This window comes from Gossypium hirsutum, chromosome D04 (assembly GCF_007990345.1).
Source record: "Gossypium hirsutum isolate 1008001.06 chromosome D04, Gossypium_hirsutum_v2.1, whole genome shotgun sequence".
Taxonomy (NCBI): Eukaryota; Viridiplantae; Streptophyta; class Magnoliopsida; order Malvales; family Malvaceae; genus Gossypium; species Gossypium hirsutum.
The window spans coordinates 27,972,198-27,990,395 of record NC_053440.1 but is presented as its reverse complement, the minus strand read 5'-3'; the positions used below and the strand labels follow the sequence as shown (position 1 = coordinate 27,990,395).

At 36.3% G+C, this 18,198-nt stretch overlaps 1 pseudogene; it reads left to right on the top strand.

Moving 5' to 3' along the window:
- Positions 1-18,198, top strand: part of LOC121216105 (uncharacterized) — a 41,238-nt pseudogene that overhangs the window by 7,798 nt on the left and 15,242 nt on the right.

Here is an 18,198-nt window from a genome sequence, read left to right as displayed (position 1 = left end):
CTTCAAAGAAGTCCTTCCCAAAGGATTGTTCTCGAAGAAATGGTCGAGAAGCTTATGAAAATATTTTCTCTTTCTTTGAGCCAAATGATTATCTCTTTGATTCTTTCGTGTCATCCGCACATTGTAGTGAAAAAGAAAAAGAAATCAAAATAGTGAGTGAAAAAGAAAATGAAGAAAAGAAAATTGAAAAAGAAATTGAGATTGAGAAAAAAATTGAAAAAGAAAAAGATGTTGAAGAAGAAACGAGAGAAAATGAAGATAGTGAGCGAGAACAAGAAAAGAAGAATGAAATTTTAACTAACCCCCGTGATGTTTGTTTTTGTTCTGTTCCTTCTTTTCAGGTTCCGACAAATCTCTGTGACGAATATCAATTTCAATATCTTCCTAACGAGCGACGTTTTTGCATGACCAAAAAACGTAAGGATGAAGTTGAAATCAAACCACACGAGCTTGAAGGTAAGCGAGGTAAGGAAGTTTTAAAAACCGAGTCATGGCCATCAAGTTTGAAAGTTGTTGAAAATGACTTTGTTTTAAAAAAATTCTCTTATTTTCATTCGATTAATTTCTATTCTTTGAATGTGGTTGATGTTGTTCGGTACGAACGACAAACTAAAGATTTGGTTTTGCATGATGTCGGGTTTTCACGAAAAGCGATTCAATTTTTCAAATATGATAATTTTGTGCATCCATTATTGTCATGTGACAAATCCATGAATTTGTGCAAGTTTGATTTGATGAATATAAAGAGATTTGAATGTTTGTATCTATGGACACGAAAACCCTTTTGGTTTGACATGTTTGATTTACTAAAACACTTTGGCGTAAGTAATCAAACTCGTGTGTTCAAACCTGGAATTTATCGTTTTAGGTTGATATGTGCGGAACTCAAGCATCCTAAATTTTATGCGACAAATTTATGTCTGTTTGATGTTTGGCCTCTGAAATTTAAAGACTCTGTTTATAATTTAAAATTGTTCTTTGATCATTTTATGTGGCTGTACATGAAATTCATTTTTCATTTCGAAAAGGTAAGATCAACTCATGTTTTTGAACCTGGTATCGTTACATATGTTCAATATGTGAATAGTGTTTTAGCCTGTTCCTTTGAGTTCAACGTCTATGGAGACATTACCCTCTTTCAGCATTATGAACCCAACACTTTGAAAAGTGCAAGTTGCCTTTGTGTTTACCCTTCGTTTCAGGTTTTTCAAGGATTGTGTAATGAGCTTCGACTTCAATACCTTCTCAAGGAGAAAAGGTTCACTTTGATTGAAAAAGGTAAAATTGATTCTCAATTTTCCATTCCTAAAGGTGAATCAGGTATGAATTCTGATGTTATGCGACCATCTTTTCTTAAGTCGAATGTAACTAAAATTTTTGAAGACACCTTGATTGCTGAAAATCGCTTGAATCCTGTTGTGGTTAATTATTTGATTTTGCTTGATGATAAATCCATTTTGAGTAATGATAAGACGATTTTTCTCTTTGGAAAATGTGATGAATTCATTGTTGAGAACAAAACCAAACGACAATTGCGAGTGCCAAACATGCGAAATCATGAATCATATGAAACTTTTCATTTGTGTGTTTGTGATGAAGATTTAAATTTCATGTCTCCTTACTTGCATTCCATTTACTTGAACAATGACTTGTGGAAGCAAATTGAAAAGTTCGAATGCTTGAAAACATATTTGTTTTCGTCTCGACCATTTGATGAGTTATGGATATGGAAGGAGTTTTGTTCATGTGATTTTAAGAACGATGTTTTAAAATTGCCTTTTTACATGACTCATACTTGTCTTGATACGACTATGCATGATCCACATATTTGTTTTGATCGTTTCTTGATGATTAATGGTTGTCTATTTTCATTGATTCATTTGCCATCTTTAATGTCGAATATTGTAAGTTCTTTTGCAATGGCTTATGAACGACTAATTGTTCCATTCATTCAAGGAGAGTTGCATAAGACGGATTATTTTCTGGAGAATAAACAGCTCGACTTGAGGACAAGTCGTTTTGAAGAAGGGGGGATGATGTGACCACGCCCCAAGCCCCATCAAGTCCTCGTCTTGATTCCCTCGAGCTTCCAAAGGGACCAATGAACCGAGCTAGGTCCAAGCGATTTCATGAACTTGTTTCAGCTTTATTGTTCAAGCTTTGGAAGGAGAATCAGCTCGTTGAAGATGGGGAAGCTCGATCCAACTCCTTGAAGAAACCATGCACCTTAGTGCAAGCTAATTTCAACTCAATTCCAGCTCCCTTAGCTCAATTCGACTTTAATCAGCTCACTTGAGCTCAATTCCACCTATTTGAGCTCAATTTAGCTTCTTTCCAGCTCATTAATTTTATTATTTGAATAATTTGAGTGATAGTTTTATTTTAATTATTTTTACTACAGCTCATAACCGAATTTTCTAGCCCAATTCAGCTCATCAAGAATTTCAACTATCATTGAGCTAGCCGAATTTATTATTAATTATATTTTATTTATGTCTTTATTTTAATTTGTTAAATATGTCTTGATATTATTTAATTTAAGCTGAATGTACCTTGAATCTAATTTGTTTATATCTTTTGTAGGTACATCCACATGTGGGAACACAATTAATGAGGATTCATGAACATTTCTGGTTCAATGTATGTTCGGGTACATGCATGACTACCTACAACGAATGGTTGCCTTAAAGATGATGCATGAATGATTTAATACAATGAATGGAAGAATGCATGAATATTCACTTACATGCATCGGTTGCTGTCCATTGATCTCCTAAGTACCTATTCGACCAAAAGGCATCTATTGGAGTGTCCATTCACACCTTGGCTGAACCTAGACATGTCCATTGCTCTCCCATACATTCACCAAGCCTTCAAGTTCATTTCCTTAGCCATGAAGCTGCCCATTGAAGTACCATTCAGCCGAATTTGGACATAGCCTTTAAAGATACATTTCTAGATTAGTTTAATTCAATTAAAGCCGAATTTACTTAGTCTATTTGGCTATCTAATGTAATCTATAAATAGTTCTTTTCTCTTTGTAAAAAGGTCAGACATTTCTGATTATTAAACTTATTGTGAGGTTACCTCCAATCCAATTTCGTTTGAGTCTCGTCTGACTTATCTAGCTCGCTAGTGGCGTCAACCCGACGTTTTGAACTTATCACCATCCTGGTGTGGCGTTCATCCACCTTTTTATACCTTTGGTTCCTACCTCTCTATAGGTAACGGGTCAAGGTCCATCTTCGACAATCCATTTAATCCACCTTGAGCAATATAAGTCCCGGGGCAATACTTTACATAGTATTGAATCGTTCTTCGCTTGAGTTCAATTTCCATTCCATTTTATCTATCTACTTAAACTTTATTTTCTTTGTTAAATCGAACCATCCATTCTCCAAACCAAGCAATTTTTGAACCCTTTTAATTACTTCCGCTTAAAATAACTCCATAAAGTTATCTCCATTCGACATCAACCAATACTTCTCGTCGACGATCGGGCAACTTAAGTGAACTCGACTCCATCAACCGAGCCGGATCACATTACTTATATATTGAATTTTTGATCTGGAAAGTTTGGGCACCAAATTTAACCCGCTGAATCTTTTTTTAAATTTTTATTGAATTTCGTCTTTTTTGATTTTTTTGACTTTTTTGACTGATTTTTTTCCGGGATTATTTTTTTTTATATTCTATCACAGTGCCAAAAATATGTATGTAAAATTTCAGATCAATCGGACAATTTTTACCCAATCAAATGAATTTTTTTCGAACAAATTTTCTGGGTAAAACTACTGTTTGTGCTTTAAAAAATAGAGATCAGTTTAGAAATTAACCAAGAACACCCAAAACGCCCAAAATCTGATACCAAATGATATGGGGGTTGCGCGCGGACCAATATTGAGTTGCCAAGTCACGAGAAACTCCTATGAAATCTCTAAACAAATCAGATCTGAAATCAAAACAAAGAACAAGATTAAAAGCAAATCAGAATTGAATTGAAATTCCCCAAATTCAATTAAAAGAGCAGCAAGAAACAAAGAAATAGAATAAGCGAATCAAACGGAATTGAAAGTATGGAAAGGATGCGAATCTGCCAAGGGATTGATTCGGCCAAGAATGCCTAATTTCCAGAAATCAATTGATCCCCAATTTGAAAGAGATCCAATCGGCCAAACCCTAGGAATTGGGGATTTTTGAGAATGACTCTTTGCTGCCAATGAATGATGATTTAATTCGATTCTTTGAGTTGAATATGGCTGGAAAAACACAAGAAGAACAGCAAACAAATGAGATAAAGAATCGGCACAAGTAGGAATAAAGAAATAAAACGAAACAGCAAGAAATAAAGAAAAGTCCTAAGAACCCTTGAATTCCCGAAAGAATTCACAAATTCCTTCAAACGGCTCTAATCTCCCCTCCAAAGAATATCTGATACGAGTCATAAAGGCCCAATCCAAGTTCAAGAACGTGATGGGCTCAAATTGCCACAAGGCCCAATAACAAGATCAAAGGCCCGACAAATGCGGTCCAAACTAAATGGGACCATTCAAGAGCTTGTTAGCAAGGCCTTAGATGCATACACGAGAGAACAGGAAAATCAAGATTCACTTTCTTGTTTTCAAGAAAATCAAGAAACCGATTCTTGGCCCAATTTTGCTGTTCGAAGAGATTTCAAGAATCAAGAAAATCAAGATTTCAAATCTTGGAAATCTTGGTCCAAGAAACCAAATCTTGCAGCCAAAACGCATTGGATCTCCATTACGAGCGTCAACGACCCAATTTTGGTAGGAGATGGATCACGAGCCCAAATTCTTGAAGGCGAGGCCCAATAACCAAAATTTAGCCCAATCAAGAAATTTCTTCATACTTAGTTGAAAATCAGGCCAAAATGTCAAAGGGCCCAATTTGTAAACATCTTACTTGTTTAATTTAATTTTTTAATCTTTAGGAGCATTACATGTAAAATTCGGCCCAAAACAGCCCATATAAGTGCATGGCCGAATTTACCTTGTTATTTTATTAATTAGGTTTAATTTTTATTAGTTACTTATGAGATTAGGATTTGTTGGAGGCCTATATAAGCATTGGCCAGCCACCCTTTGTAAACACATCTTATTATTATTTTTCTATCAAATTTTAGATTTGTTGAGTGCAGAATTTTCTTTGGGGTTTTCTCCAAGAATTCTCTCTTGAGTTTTCTTTAGAAGTTGTTTTAACAATCTTTGGATTGTGGGAGCCATCTTCAACCTTCTTCTTGCCACCGATATTCGTTGGAGGGGAGATTAGAGCCGTTTGAAGAGATTTGTGAAATCTTTCGAGATTTCAAGGATCTTTAGGACTTCAATTTACTTTCTTGCTGTTCATTCTTTTCTTTTAAATTCTGTTTATGCCGATTCTTTTGATCTAACTTGTTTATTCTTCTTGTGAATTTCCAGCCATCTTTATTACTCAAAAAGATCGATCGGTACTCATTCTTGGTAGCCAAATTCGACTAAACTTATCTTTTCCAATTAATATTGTCGAATTCTTCTTGTCAAAACTGACTGTTTTAGGTTGCTGGAATTTTGGGAAAAATCAAGTTGCTGGAATTTGGGGCTTTATTCATCGGTTTAGTTCTTGGACAGATTCGGCTTGTTGAAAATCAATCTTGGAGATCGATTTCGTGTTTTTGCATTCTGAAAACATCTATTCATAAGATCTTTGATTCTTGGCTGTTCTTGATTGTTTTGGGGATCTTAATTTCCAGATCTGATTTGTTTTTAATCTTATTCTTTCTTTTGATTTCAGATCTGTTCGATTAGAGCTTTCGTAGGAGTTTCTCATGACTTGGCAACTCGATCTTGGTCCGCGCGCAACTCCATATCATTTGGTATCAGATTTTGGGCGTTTTGGGTGTTCTTGGTTGATTTCTAAACTGATCTCAATTTTTTAAAGCAAAAACAGCAGTTTTACCCAGAAAAATTGTTCGAAAAAATTTCATTTAAGAGGGTAAACGTTGTCCAATTGATCTGAAATTTTACATACATATTTTTGGCACTGTTATTGAATATAAAAAAATTATTCCCGCAAAAAAATCAGTCAAAAAAGTCAAAAAATCAAAAAAAGATGAAATCCAATAAAAATTTTAAAAAATATTCAGCGGGTTGATTTTGGTGCCCAAACTTTCCAGATCAAAAATTCAATATATAAGGACACTCCAAATTTAATTTCGTGATTTTTGGAGATCGGGAACACCTCGAACGAAGTTGTCAAGTTACTCCGCAGTTTTTTCGGGTTTTCTGGTTTTAGCAATTTTTATTGATTCTTAGCTGTAGGTTTTCATTTGTTTGCTTTTTATTCTTCTGTTACGTTATCTAACACCTTCTTGTTTCTTGTGTTAGTAGGATTTACACGTGTGCACAACTTCTTCCTCGGTGCAACACGAATCAATTGGTGTCTCGTCAGTTTTTGGCATCCTAGTGCAAATTAGGATTCTTTGGTAGTTTGGTTCATACTCTCTAATTGGTTGATATAAACTCTGATAAAGAACTCACAAGATTGAATTCTACCTCATTGAGAATTTGAATTTTCTTTTTGAGTGACTAACGGTGAGGTTTGCTAACTTTTATTTTTGAGTGTTGAGTGTTTATTTTTGCAGTTTTTTTGGAAGATGTCTAAAGATGACCATAATGATACACTTATGGAAGTCCAACAACAGTTAGAAGGACACGCTGCTGCAATCACACAAATAAATGCTACCCTTCAAGCATTGAATACTACTTTGAATGAGGTACGAATGAATCAAGAACTTCAATATCGAGATCCAATCAGGGAAGATAGGAATAACCAGCCCCATAGGCGCAGCCCTCGACGTGTCCCTAGAATGGATGATGATTTTCATGATCGTGGACAACCTTCTTTGGCAAAACCGAAATTCACAATTCCCCAATTTCGTGGTAAGAATGATCCTGATGCTTATTGTGAATGGGAATCTAAGATTGAACTCATGTTTCGGTATTATAAATGTTCAGATGATGAAAAGATAGCGTTAGCAACACTGGAATTTTCTGATTATGCATTAAGTTGGTGGACTCAACTTGGGGTAAACCGCCATCGGAATTATGAATGTGAGATTTCGACATGGGATGAGTTGAAACAGATTATGCGTAAAAGGTTTATTCCACCTCACTACTATAGAGAAATTAAAACAAAGTTGAGAAGACTTATCCAAGGTAGTAGGACGGTGGATGAATATTTTAAAGAGATGGAGATGCTCATTCAGAGAGCTAATGTGGAGGAAGATGAAGAAACAACTATGGTTCGATTCATTGATGGTTTGAACAGGCCGATAGCTAATACATTGAGGCTACAAACTTACATTGATTTGGAAGAAGCAGTTCACAAAGCCATTGAGATCGAGCAACAATTAAAGGAACAAAGGTTTGGGTCCTTCTCTACTTCACAATATTTCGAGGAAACAATTCCAATTCTGATTTTAAGAGTTCAAAACCACCTTTTGTTACTAACAAGTCTTCTTTGAGTAATGGAAGTAAACAATCAGATTGGAAAAAAGGGGCTCCTGCTAAAATGCAAACACCTTCTAAGCAGCCCAATTTAGGTGATTCGAGTGCGAAGAGGACTTGTGAGATTGAATGCTTTAAGTGCAAAGGGCGTGGTCATTATAGTAGAGAATGCCCTAACACGAGATTACTTCTTCTAAAAGATAACGGTGAGTACACTTTCGACTCTGATAATACAGATCCAGATATGCCAGAACTTGTGGATGACAGTGATAATGGCGACGAGTTGGTCGAACCACCAAAGGAATGGGACTTTGCTAATTTTCAATGCCTTGTAGTTCGTCGAACCCTTAACATTCAGATGAAAGATGATGATAGCCAAAGGGCCAATATTTTCCATTCTCGGTGTTTTATTAAAGGTAACTTATGTTCACTCATTATTGATAGTGGTAGTTGCTCAAATGTGGTGAGTAGCTATTTGGTTGATTCTTTAAAGTTACCTTGCACCAAACACCCTAAGCCATATCACCTTCAGTGGCTTAATGAATGTTCCGAAGTTAAAGTTACGAAACAGTCCTTGGTCACTTTTAAACTCGGCAATTATGAGGATGAAGTATGGTGTGATGTAGTCCCAATGCATGCGGCACACTTGCTCCTTGGACGACCTTGACAATTTGATCGTGATGTTACACACCAAGGTAAACTTAATCGATACTCCCTTGTATTTAAAGGTAAGAAATTCACTTTTGCTCCTTTAAATCCTACTGATGTATATAAAGATCAATTGAGGATGATAAAATTTTGTGAGGGGGTAAGGGAGAAAGAGCAAGTTCAAAAGACAGAGAGAAAAGAGGCTAATAGTAGTGGAAAAAGTCAAAATTTAAAAAGCCCAAAGGTGAGTGAACCCTCTAGTGGTAAAATGAGCGGAAAAAATATTTTGGCAACAAAAAAAGATGTGAAGAGAGCCCTACTTAATAAACAGCCTTGATGCAACCTTAGCCCGGGAAATTACTACCGAATCCATTGAGCTGCCACGAGGACCAATAACTCGATCACGAGCTAAGAGATTTCGAAATGCAATAGCAAGCTATGTGGAACGAGCTTGGGAAGAGGGAGTGGCCGGATTTGATAGTCGTGCTTCAAACCGTTCAAAAGGCGTTACTTGCAATTTATTGCAAGCTGAATTTGTTTCTTTTAATTAACTTGTTTTAGTTTAATAAATAAGTTGCTGATCAATTAATTTAACTTATCTTAAAGTTTTAATACATGAGTTAGTTATTGAACTTTATTAAATAAGATGCTTCTTAATTGATCTAGTTCCTAGGATTATTTATTGATGCATAAATTAAGTTCTTTAAATTATGCTTCTTTAATTAAACTAGTTGCTGGAATAATTATTGCATATATGTTTTAGTTCATTTATTTAAGTAAGTTTAATATGTGTTATGATTAATAAGTGTTTTAATGTGTTTAATAAACTCATTTTAATGTGTTTATTGCAGGTGACTTTTTAGCTTATAGTGGTTGCAATTCAAGGCTGTTACACATTTAATAAGTGGCTGTTCAAGTTCTTTTGAGTTACAATTAAAGGGGCTGTTAAAAAAAGGAGCTTAAAGATCATTAAAAGGAGTTTTTAAAGAGCATTTTATGCCCTTTAAAATTCAGCAGCAACTCTTCCACTTCCAGCCGTTTTTTGGAGCTTTTAAGAGAAATTAATCAAGCCTTTGAATGTCATTAAGGAGCTGGTAAGAGATGGTGTCTATTCAACTAGCCAAGGACAACTCAAGAGTCATTTTCTAAGCCATTAAAGACATTCAAATCAGCTGAATTAAAGTGATTTTATGGAAGGAGTTATTTGGTTCAAAGAATAAGAAAAGACATCAGTTTTTTATGGCACATTAAGTGGATGTTTTTGACCATTCGGTTACCTTGTTCTAGCATTATAAATAGATGTAATCAGCCATAGAGGGAACAACTTTTTGCTGAATATAGATGAAATATTTGAATTGTGAGCTATCCAATTCTCTTTGTTCTTTCGGAATTGATTTGACTTATCAAGCATAGCTTGTGGCGTCCATCTTTTCTTTGTTGATGAACTTATCACCTTTGGTGTGGCGTTCAATATACCTTTGGTTCCTATCATAGTTGATAGTGGGTCAAGGTTCCTTTCCTGTTTCCTTTAACCGAAAACACCTAAAGACCATTTTGAGATTCGGGTCAACAATTCGTTATTGTTGGTTCATTTTCGGTCTTAGCCAATTAATTTGTTATTGTTTCCTCTTTATTTTGTTTATTACCTTTGTTTGAAGCCATTATCTCTATTTTGTTTCATTTTAAAACCGAAACGAATCCATCCTTACTCAATTCACGATTGGGCAACACATACGACTCAAAATATCACGAGATGAGTTCGTATCAAATTGGTATCAGAGCTAGCGAATTTGGAGTAAGAATCGACATTGTCGGCAATACGGTATAGTAGTTTCTTCAAAAAAATTTCAAAAAAAAAATAAAAAAAATTCAAAAAAAATTTGGTTTCCATTCAAACTCAAGAGATTGGATATCAAGTTGAAAAAAAAATTCGTGAAAAAAAAATTCGTGAAAAAAAAAATTTCGTGAAAAAAGAAGAAGCTAGTTTTGAAATTTTGTTGTTGTTTGCTGCCCAAATTATAGTTATTACTACCTTCTACTATTTCGCCACATCCAACCTTTCATTTCTTGATTCAAGCCTACTTTCCTTTGTCCTACAATATTCTTACCAAGCCCAAACATCAAGGTTGTAAGCCAACCCACAACAACTGCTTTTTAAGTTTAAATAATTCCTAAGAACTTAGAGAGGAGGAGTGAGTGGAAAGAGGCAAGAGAGTGGTGAGTTTATTCGAGAGTATAAAAGCCAAGGAAGTGAGATTTCTTTGTGAGTGGATAGTGAGATTCTTTGTTGTGAGTTCATTTTAAAAAAAAATATGTCACAAAGTCCGGAAAGAAATCAAAATGTGGAAGGAGGGTTCCGTCCCGTAAGAAATGTTGGAGGAGGAGTGCCAGATCTTACCCTTCAAGCAATTATGCGAGAGATGGAGCGATTATTTGATAGAAAACTTGAACCAATTGAAGATCGATTATATCGAGTCGAGAAACGAGAACAACGTGAGATGACTCCGGAAGATGCAAGACAAGAGCGAGAACGTCCAATTCAAGATCCTTATGAAGCAAGTGGACAAGAAAGTGATCACTCATCTGCCCAAAGTGTACGACGTCGAGGTCGTCAACGACAACGAGGTCCTAGAGATCGTGAACGACCAGATGATAATCTTAAGAATATCAAGATGACAATTCCACCATTCCAAGGTAAGAATGACCCTGAAGCTTATTTGGAGTGGGAAAAGAAGATTGAGCTTGTTTTTGATTGCCACAACTATTCGGAGAGTAAAAAGGTGAAACTCGCGGCAATTGAGTTTTCTGATTATGCCATAGTGTGGTGGGACCAGCTTGTAACTAGTCGACGACGAAATGGTGAAAGACCCATCTCTACTTGGGGAGAAATGAAATCAGTCATGCGGAAAAGATTTATTCCATCATACTACCATCGAGATCTTTATCAACGACTTCAAAACCTTACTCAAGGAAATAGAAGTGTTGAAGACTATTATAAGGAGATGGAGATAGTGATGATTCGAGCTGTTATCGAGGAGGATCGAGAGGCAACCATGGCTAGGTTCCTTGCGGTTTAAACCGTGACATTGCCAACATAGTTGAACTACAACACTATGTTGAAGTGATGGACATGGTTCACATGGCGATTAAGGTTGAAAAGCAACTTAAGCGAAAAGGAGTTAGTAGACCCTATGCCAATTCTTCAACCAACAAATGGAATCAAGGAGTCAACAAACCCCCTGTTAGAACAAAAGAGCCGACTGTAGCAGTTAAATCAAATCAACCCATTGGAGAGACAAGTCGAAATAAAAATGAGCAAGCGCCAAATCGCACAAGAGACATAAGATGTTTCAAGTGTCAAGGCCGAGGGCACATAGCTAGTCAATGTCCCAATTGATGTGATCTCAATCGCATCATGTTGTGGCACAACTCTTTGCTATCATGATTGGCCTAAACACGAGGGCCCCAAGTGCAAGATGAAGCTCAATCTTAGCTCAACAAGCTCAATCTTAGTTTTTCCCAGCTCGATTTAGCTCACATGAGCTTAATTTAGCTCGTTTGAGCTCAATTTAGCTTACTTTAGCTCGTTTGAGCTTGGCTTAAGTTTATTTCAACTCATTTATTTTAATGTCTGAATAAATTAAGTAATTTATTAATTTAGCTTAAATTACTACAGCTCATAATTATGTTTTGACTTATTACATGTTTTAAATGTGTCTTGGCCGAATTTAATATGTCTTGTTAAGACTTTATTAAATTTGTCTAATTTAATTTATGTTTAATTAGTGTGTCTAAATTATATTAATGTTTGTTCAGCTGAATTTTATGTGATTTAATTTTGGTTCATGTGTTTTTGTAGGTGAGCTGAATTTGGAGAGTAATTAAACAAGGTTCATGCATGATAGGTTCAATGTATGGGACGGTGCATGTAAGGCCTCTTTCAATGAATGGTGGCTGATCCATTTGGCTCCCCAAGGCACCTATTTGGCCAAAAGGTGTCCAGCAACTTAAAGCACAAGCTTGGCCGATCGTATTCCCAAGGCAGCATCTAAGCCATTCACACCTCAATTTGACCAATCAGCTCCTATACATGTGTATGGGTGGATTCATGAACGTCCAAAGGGAGGGAATATTACCTTAATTCATCACATTGAATGTATAATGTGCATGTACAAAGGGGAGAACGAATTTACAAGGTACATGCTTCCATTCATGAACCAGCCAATCATTAAAGTTTTAATTAAGAGAGATGCATGACCCATGCACCTAGCATTCGTCCAAGAGGGGTTGGATATGAATTGAAGATGCACATTCATGGAACAAGGAAGCTTTCTTATTGGTTAAGCATGCATGAACGGGTTTTGGGAAGAAACATGATTATTCAACCACGCATGAACTTACACTATCCATGAACAGAGATTTAATGCTTGAAGTGTGAACATTTTTAATTGTTGTGTGAACACATTAGTAGCTGAATTTTAATAGGCATTAGAGAGCCTATAAATAGTTTATTTTTTTTATTGTAAAAGGTTACAGAATTTGATCAATTAAACTTAATAGAACTTTTGTTCTTGTGAGGTTACCTCCTCTCTTCTTTCGTTCGAGTCTCGAAGCGACTTATCTAGCTTGCTAGTGGTGTCAATCCAAACTCCATTGAACTTATCACCGAATCGGTGTGGCGTTCAACCATATTTTTATACCTTTGGTTCTTACCTCTATATAGGTATTGGGTCAAGGTTCGCTTCTATCCTTCCACAAATTTCACCTTAAGCAATATAAGACTCGGGCAATACTTTTTAGTATTGAACATTCTTGACGTTTAAGTTTTATTTTCCATCTCCATCAATTACCTTTTTCTAACCTACCTTGTTTCTATTCTAAACTGAATTTATCAACACCAAACCACTCATCTAAACCCTCTCAAAGCTTCCGCAACCCTTAGCCTAAATCACCCAATTTTGACAACTCCAACTACTCCTCGTAGACGATCGGGCAACTTTGTGAAACGACTCGATTAACCTGGGCTGGATCACATCACCAATCGACGAATTATGGTGATAAGAGCTGATGGAGAAGTTGAGTCGGAGGAAGAGGATGAAAATGAACCTGAAATGCCATCCGATGATGAAGATTTAGAGTTACCCGTTGAAGGAGAAATTCTTGTGGTGAAGCGTAGCCTCAGTATTCAAAGTGTTTAAACTGATCAACAAAGGGAGAATATTTTTCACACTCGATGCCACATTCAAGGCAAGGTATGTAGTATGATCATTGATGGTGGTAGCTGTACTAATGTAGCTAGTATTATGTTGGTGGAAAAGCTAGGTTTGGCTACAACTAAACATCCAACTCCATACAAGTTGCAATGGCTAAATGATGGAGGTGAGCTGAAAGTAACAAAACAAGCTATGGTGGCATTTTCTATTGGAAAGTACCAAGATGAAGTGGTGTGCAATGTAGTTCCTATGCATGCGGGACATCTACTTTTGGGACGTCCATGGCAGTTTGATAGGCGCGTGATCTATGAAGGTTATACAAATCGCTATACATTCAAGCATCGAGGCAAGAATGTAACTTTAGCGCCATTGACTCCAAAGCAAGTGTACCAAGATCAATTGAAGTTGAAGGAAAAGATTGAAAAAGAGAGAGACAAGAAAAATGAAAAAAGAAAGAAAAAATTGAGGGAGTGGAGGTAAAAGTACGAGAGGAACAAGAAAGTCAAAAAGAAATTGAGAGTGGTAAAATGAGCGTATTTGCGAGAGAAAAAGAGATAAGAAAATCATTGTTGTTGCATCAACCCGTACTTGTACTTATGTACAAGGAATGCTTATTTGATGCTAACGAACTTGATAATTCTTTACCTTTGTCTATTGTTTCTTTGCTTCAGGAATTCAAAGACGTTTTCCCGGAAGATGTGCCAAGTGGATTGCCTCCTTTTCGAGGTATTGAACACCAAATAGACTTTATTCCCGGAGCTACAATTCCAAACCGACCAGCTTATCGAAGCAACCCAGAGGAAACTAAAGAGTTGCAACGACAAGTGGCGGAATTAATGGAAAAAGGCTATATACGGGAGAGTTTAAGTCCATGTGCGGTTCCCGTTCTGTTGGTGCCTAAAAAAGATGGTTCATGGAGGATGTGCGTAGATTGCCGAGCTATCAACAAAATTATCGTCAAATACCGACATCCCATTCCTAGACTTGATGATATGTTGGACGAGCTTAGTGGTGCAAAATTGTTCTCTAAGATTGATCTGAAAAGTGGCTATCATCAAATTCGTATGTGGGAGGGGGACAAGTGGAAGACTGCATTTAAGACTAAATACGGTTTGTATGAGTGGTTAGTGATGCCTTTTGGCCTCACCAATGCACCGAGTACTTTCATGAGGTTGATAACCACGTATTGAGGTCTTTCATTGGTCGATTTTGCGTAGTTTATTTTGACGATATTTTAATTTACAGCAAATCATTAACTAAACATCTTGAACATTTGCATGCTATTTTGAAGGTTTTACGAAAGGAAGTATTATATGCAAACCTTAAGAAATGTAACTTTTGTACTGACAAAGTTGTTTTTCTAGGTTTTGTTGTAAGTGTGAATGGACTAGAGGTGGACCAAGAGAAGATTAAAGCAATACAAGAATGGCCACGACCGAATAACATCAGCCAAGTTAGAAGTTTTCATGGCCTTGCAAGCTTCTATAGGAGGTTTGTACCGAATTTTAGCACTCTTGCTGCCCCATTAACTGGTATTATCAAAAAAATTCACCTTTTATTTGGTCTGATGAACAAGAATCTGCTTTTGTTAAAATCAAAGATTGCTTGACTAATGCTCCACTTTTATGTTTGTCGAATTTTAACAAAATTTTCGAGGTAGAATGTGATGCTTCTGGAATAGGAATAGGTGCGGTTTTAACGCAAGATGGGCGACCGGTGGCTTATTTTAGTGAGAAACTTAATGGAGCTACGCTCAATTATCCCACATATGACAAAGAAATGTACGCATTGATACGTGCATTAGAAACATGGCAGCATTACCTTTGGCCTAAGGAGTTCGTTATACACACGGACCATGAGGCTTTGAAGCATTTGAGAGGGCAAACTAAGCTTAACAAACGACATGCAAAATGGGTAGAATTCTTAGAATCCTTTCCATATGTGATTAAGTATAAGCAAGGTAATGAAAATATCGTTGCAGATGCTTTATCGCGAAGGTATGCTCTTTTAAATTATTTGGATGTTAAGTTACTTGGTTTTGCTTATTTAAAGGAATTATATGCTGATGATTCTGATTTTGGAGAAGTTTACAAGTTATGTGTGCAAGGTGCGTATGATAGGTACTATCAGCAAGATGGATTCCTATTTCGAGAAAATAAGTTGTGCATACCCCAAGGATCAACTAGAAATTTGCTGGTTCATGAAGCACATAGTGGGGGTTTAATGGGACATTTTGGTATTGCCAAAACTTTGGTCGTTCTTCAAGAACACTTTTATTGGCCAAAGATGAAACGAGATGTGGCTAAAGTGTGCAATCACTGTATTGTTTGCAAGAAGGCGAAATCAAGGGTCCAGCCACATGGACTCTATACTCCATTACAGATTCCAGAAATGCCATGGATGGATATTTCTATGGACTTTGTTTTGGGTCTTCCGAGAACAAAGAATGGCAAAGATTCTGTGTTTGTTGTAGTTGATCGGTTTTCAAAAATGGCTCATTTCATTGCATGTAACAAAACTGACGATGCTTTAAATGTTGCCAATCTATTTTTTAGGGAGATTGTACGATTGCATGGAATTCCAAGAACCATTGTTTCAGATCGAGACACTAAATTTCTCAGCCACTTTTGGAGGACTTTATGGGGAAAGATTGGAACTAAGCTATTATTTTCCACAACAAGTCATCCCCAAACTGATGGCCAAACAGAGGTTGTTAATAGAGTTCTGTCAACACTACTGCGGGCCATTATACGTAAGAATTTAAAAACTTGGGAGGAGTGTCTACCTCACATTGAATTTGCATACAATCGATCAGTACATTCAGCTACCAAGTTTTCACCATTTGAGGTAGTGTATGGATTTAATCCCTTAACTCCATTGGATTTATTGCCTTTACCTTTTGATAAATTGGTGCATGTAGATGGAAAGAAAAAGGCAGGTTTTGTGAAACAATTACATCAGCGAGTTAGGGATAATATTGAACGAAGAACGGAGCAATATGCACATCAAGTTAACAAGGGCCGTAAACGAGTAATATTTGAACCTGGTGATTGGGTTTGGATTTACATGCGCAAGGAGAGATTTCCCGTTCAAAGGCGATCCAAACTATTACCACGAGGAGATGGACCTTTTCAAGTCTTGGAGAGAATTAATGATAACGCTTATAAGTTAGATTTACCTGGTGAGTATGGGGTTAGTGCTACTTTTAATGTTGCTGATTTATCTCTTTTCGATGTAGGTGACGATTTGGGAGCAAATCGCCTCGAAGAGGGGGGGAATGATGCAACCTTAGCCCGGGAAATTACTACCGAATCCATTGAGCTGCCACGAGGACCAATAACTCGATCACGAGCTAAGAGATTTCGAAATGCAATAGCAAGTTATGTGGAACGAGCTTGGGAAGAGGGAGTGGCCGGATTTGATAGTCGTGCTTCAAACCGTTCAAAAGGCGTTACTTGCAATTTATTGCAAGCTGAATTTGTTTCTTTTAATTAACTTGTTTTAGTTTAATAAATAAGTTGCTGATCAATTAATTTAACTTATCTTAAAGTTTTAATACATGAGTTAGTTATTGAACTTTATTAAATAAGATGCTTCTTAATTGATCTAGTTCCTAGGATTATTTATTGATGCATAAATTAAGTTCTTTAAATTATGCTTCTTTAATTAAACTAGTTGCTGGAATAATTATTGCATATATGTTTTAGTTCATTTATTTAAGTAAGTGATGTGATCTGGCTCGGTTGATTGAGTCGATTCACTTGATTGCCCGATCGTCGACGAGAAGTTTGTTCGATTTTGTAGATAGATGGAGTTAGATGATTTTTTATAGCGGAAGTTGAGAAAATGGGTTAAAAGATGGTTTGGATAGATGTTTGATAGGCTCGGTGAAATAAAGAAATATTGTTTATAATTTAATAGTTAAAATGGAATGGAAAAATAGAACTCAAGCGAAGAACGATTCAATACTATATGAAGTATTGCCCCGGGACTTATATTGCTTAAGGTGGGTTTAATGGATTGTCGAAGATGGACCTTGACCCGTTACCTATAGAGAGGTAGGAACCAAAGGTATAAAAAGGTGGATGAACGCCACACCAGGATGGTGATAAGTTCAAGAAGTCGGGTTGACGCCACTAGCGAGCTAGATAAGTCAGAACGAGACTCGTACGAAATAGGATAGGAGGAAACCTCACAATCAAGTTTTCAATAATCAAATTCTGTAACCTTTTTACAAAGAGAAAAGAACTATTTATAGATTACATTAGATAGCCAAATAGACTAAGTAAATTCGGCTTTTATTGAATTAAACTAATCTAGAAATGTATCTTTAAAGGCTATGTCCAAATTCGGCTGAATGGTACTTCAATAGGCAGCTTCATGGCTAAGGAAATAAACTTGAAGGCTTGGTGAATGTATGGGAGAGCAATGGACATGTCTAGGTTCGGCCAAGGTGTGAATGGACACTCCAAGAGATGCCTTTTGGCCGAATAGGTACTTAGGAGATCAATGGACAGCAACCGATGCATGTAAGTGAATATTCATGCATTCTTCCATTCATTGTATTAAATCATTCATGCATCATCCTTACGTTCATTGAACCAGCCCATTCATGAATCATCTTTAATTGTGTTCCCACATCATGCATTGTAAGTAGACGTTCATGCACCTAGCTTGAATGAATCTCCACATTCGGCTGTACCTACATGAAACATGAACAAATTAATTAAAAATAGATATATTAATTAACACATAAATTTAAAATAGACAAATTTAATAAAGTCTTAAGCTAAACATATTAAATTCGGCTAAGACAACTTTAAAAACATGAA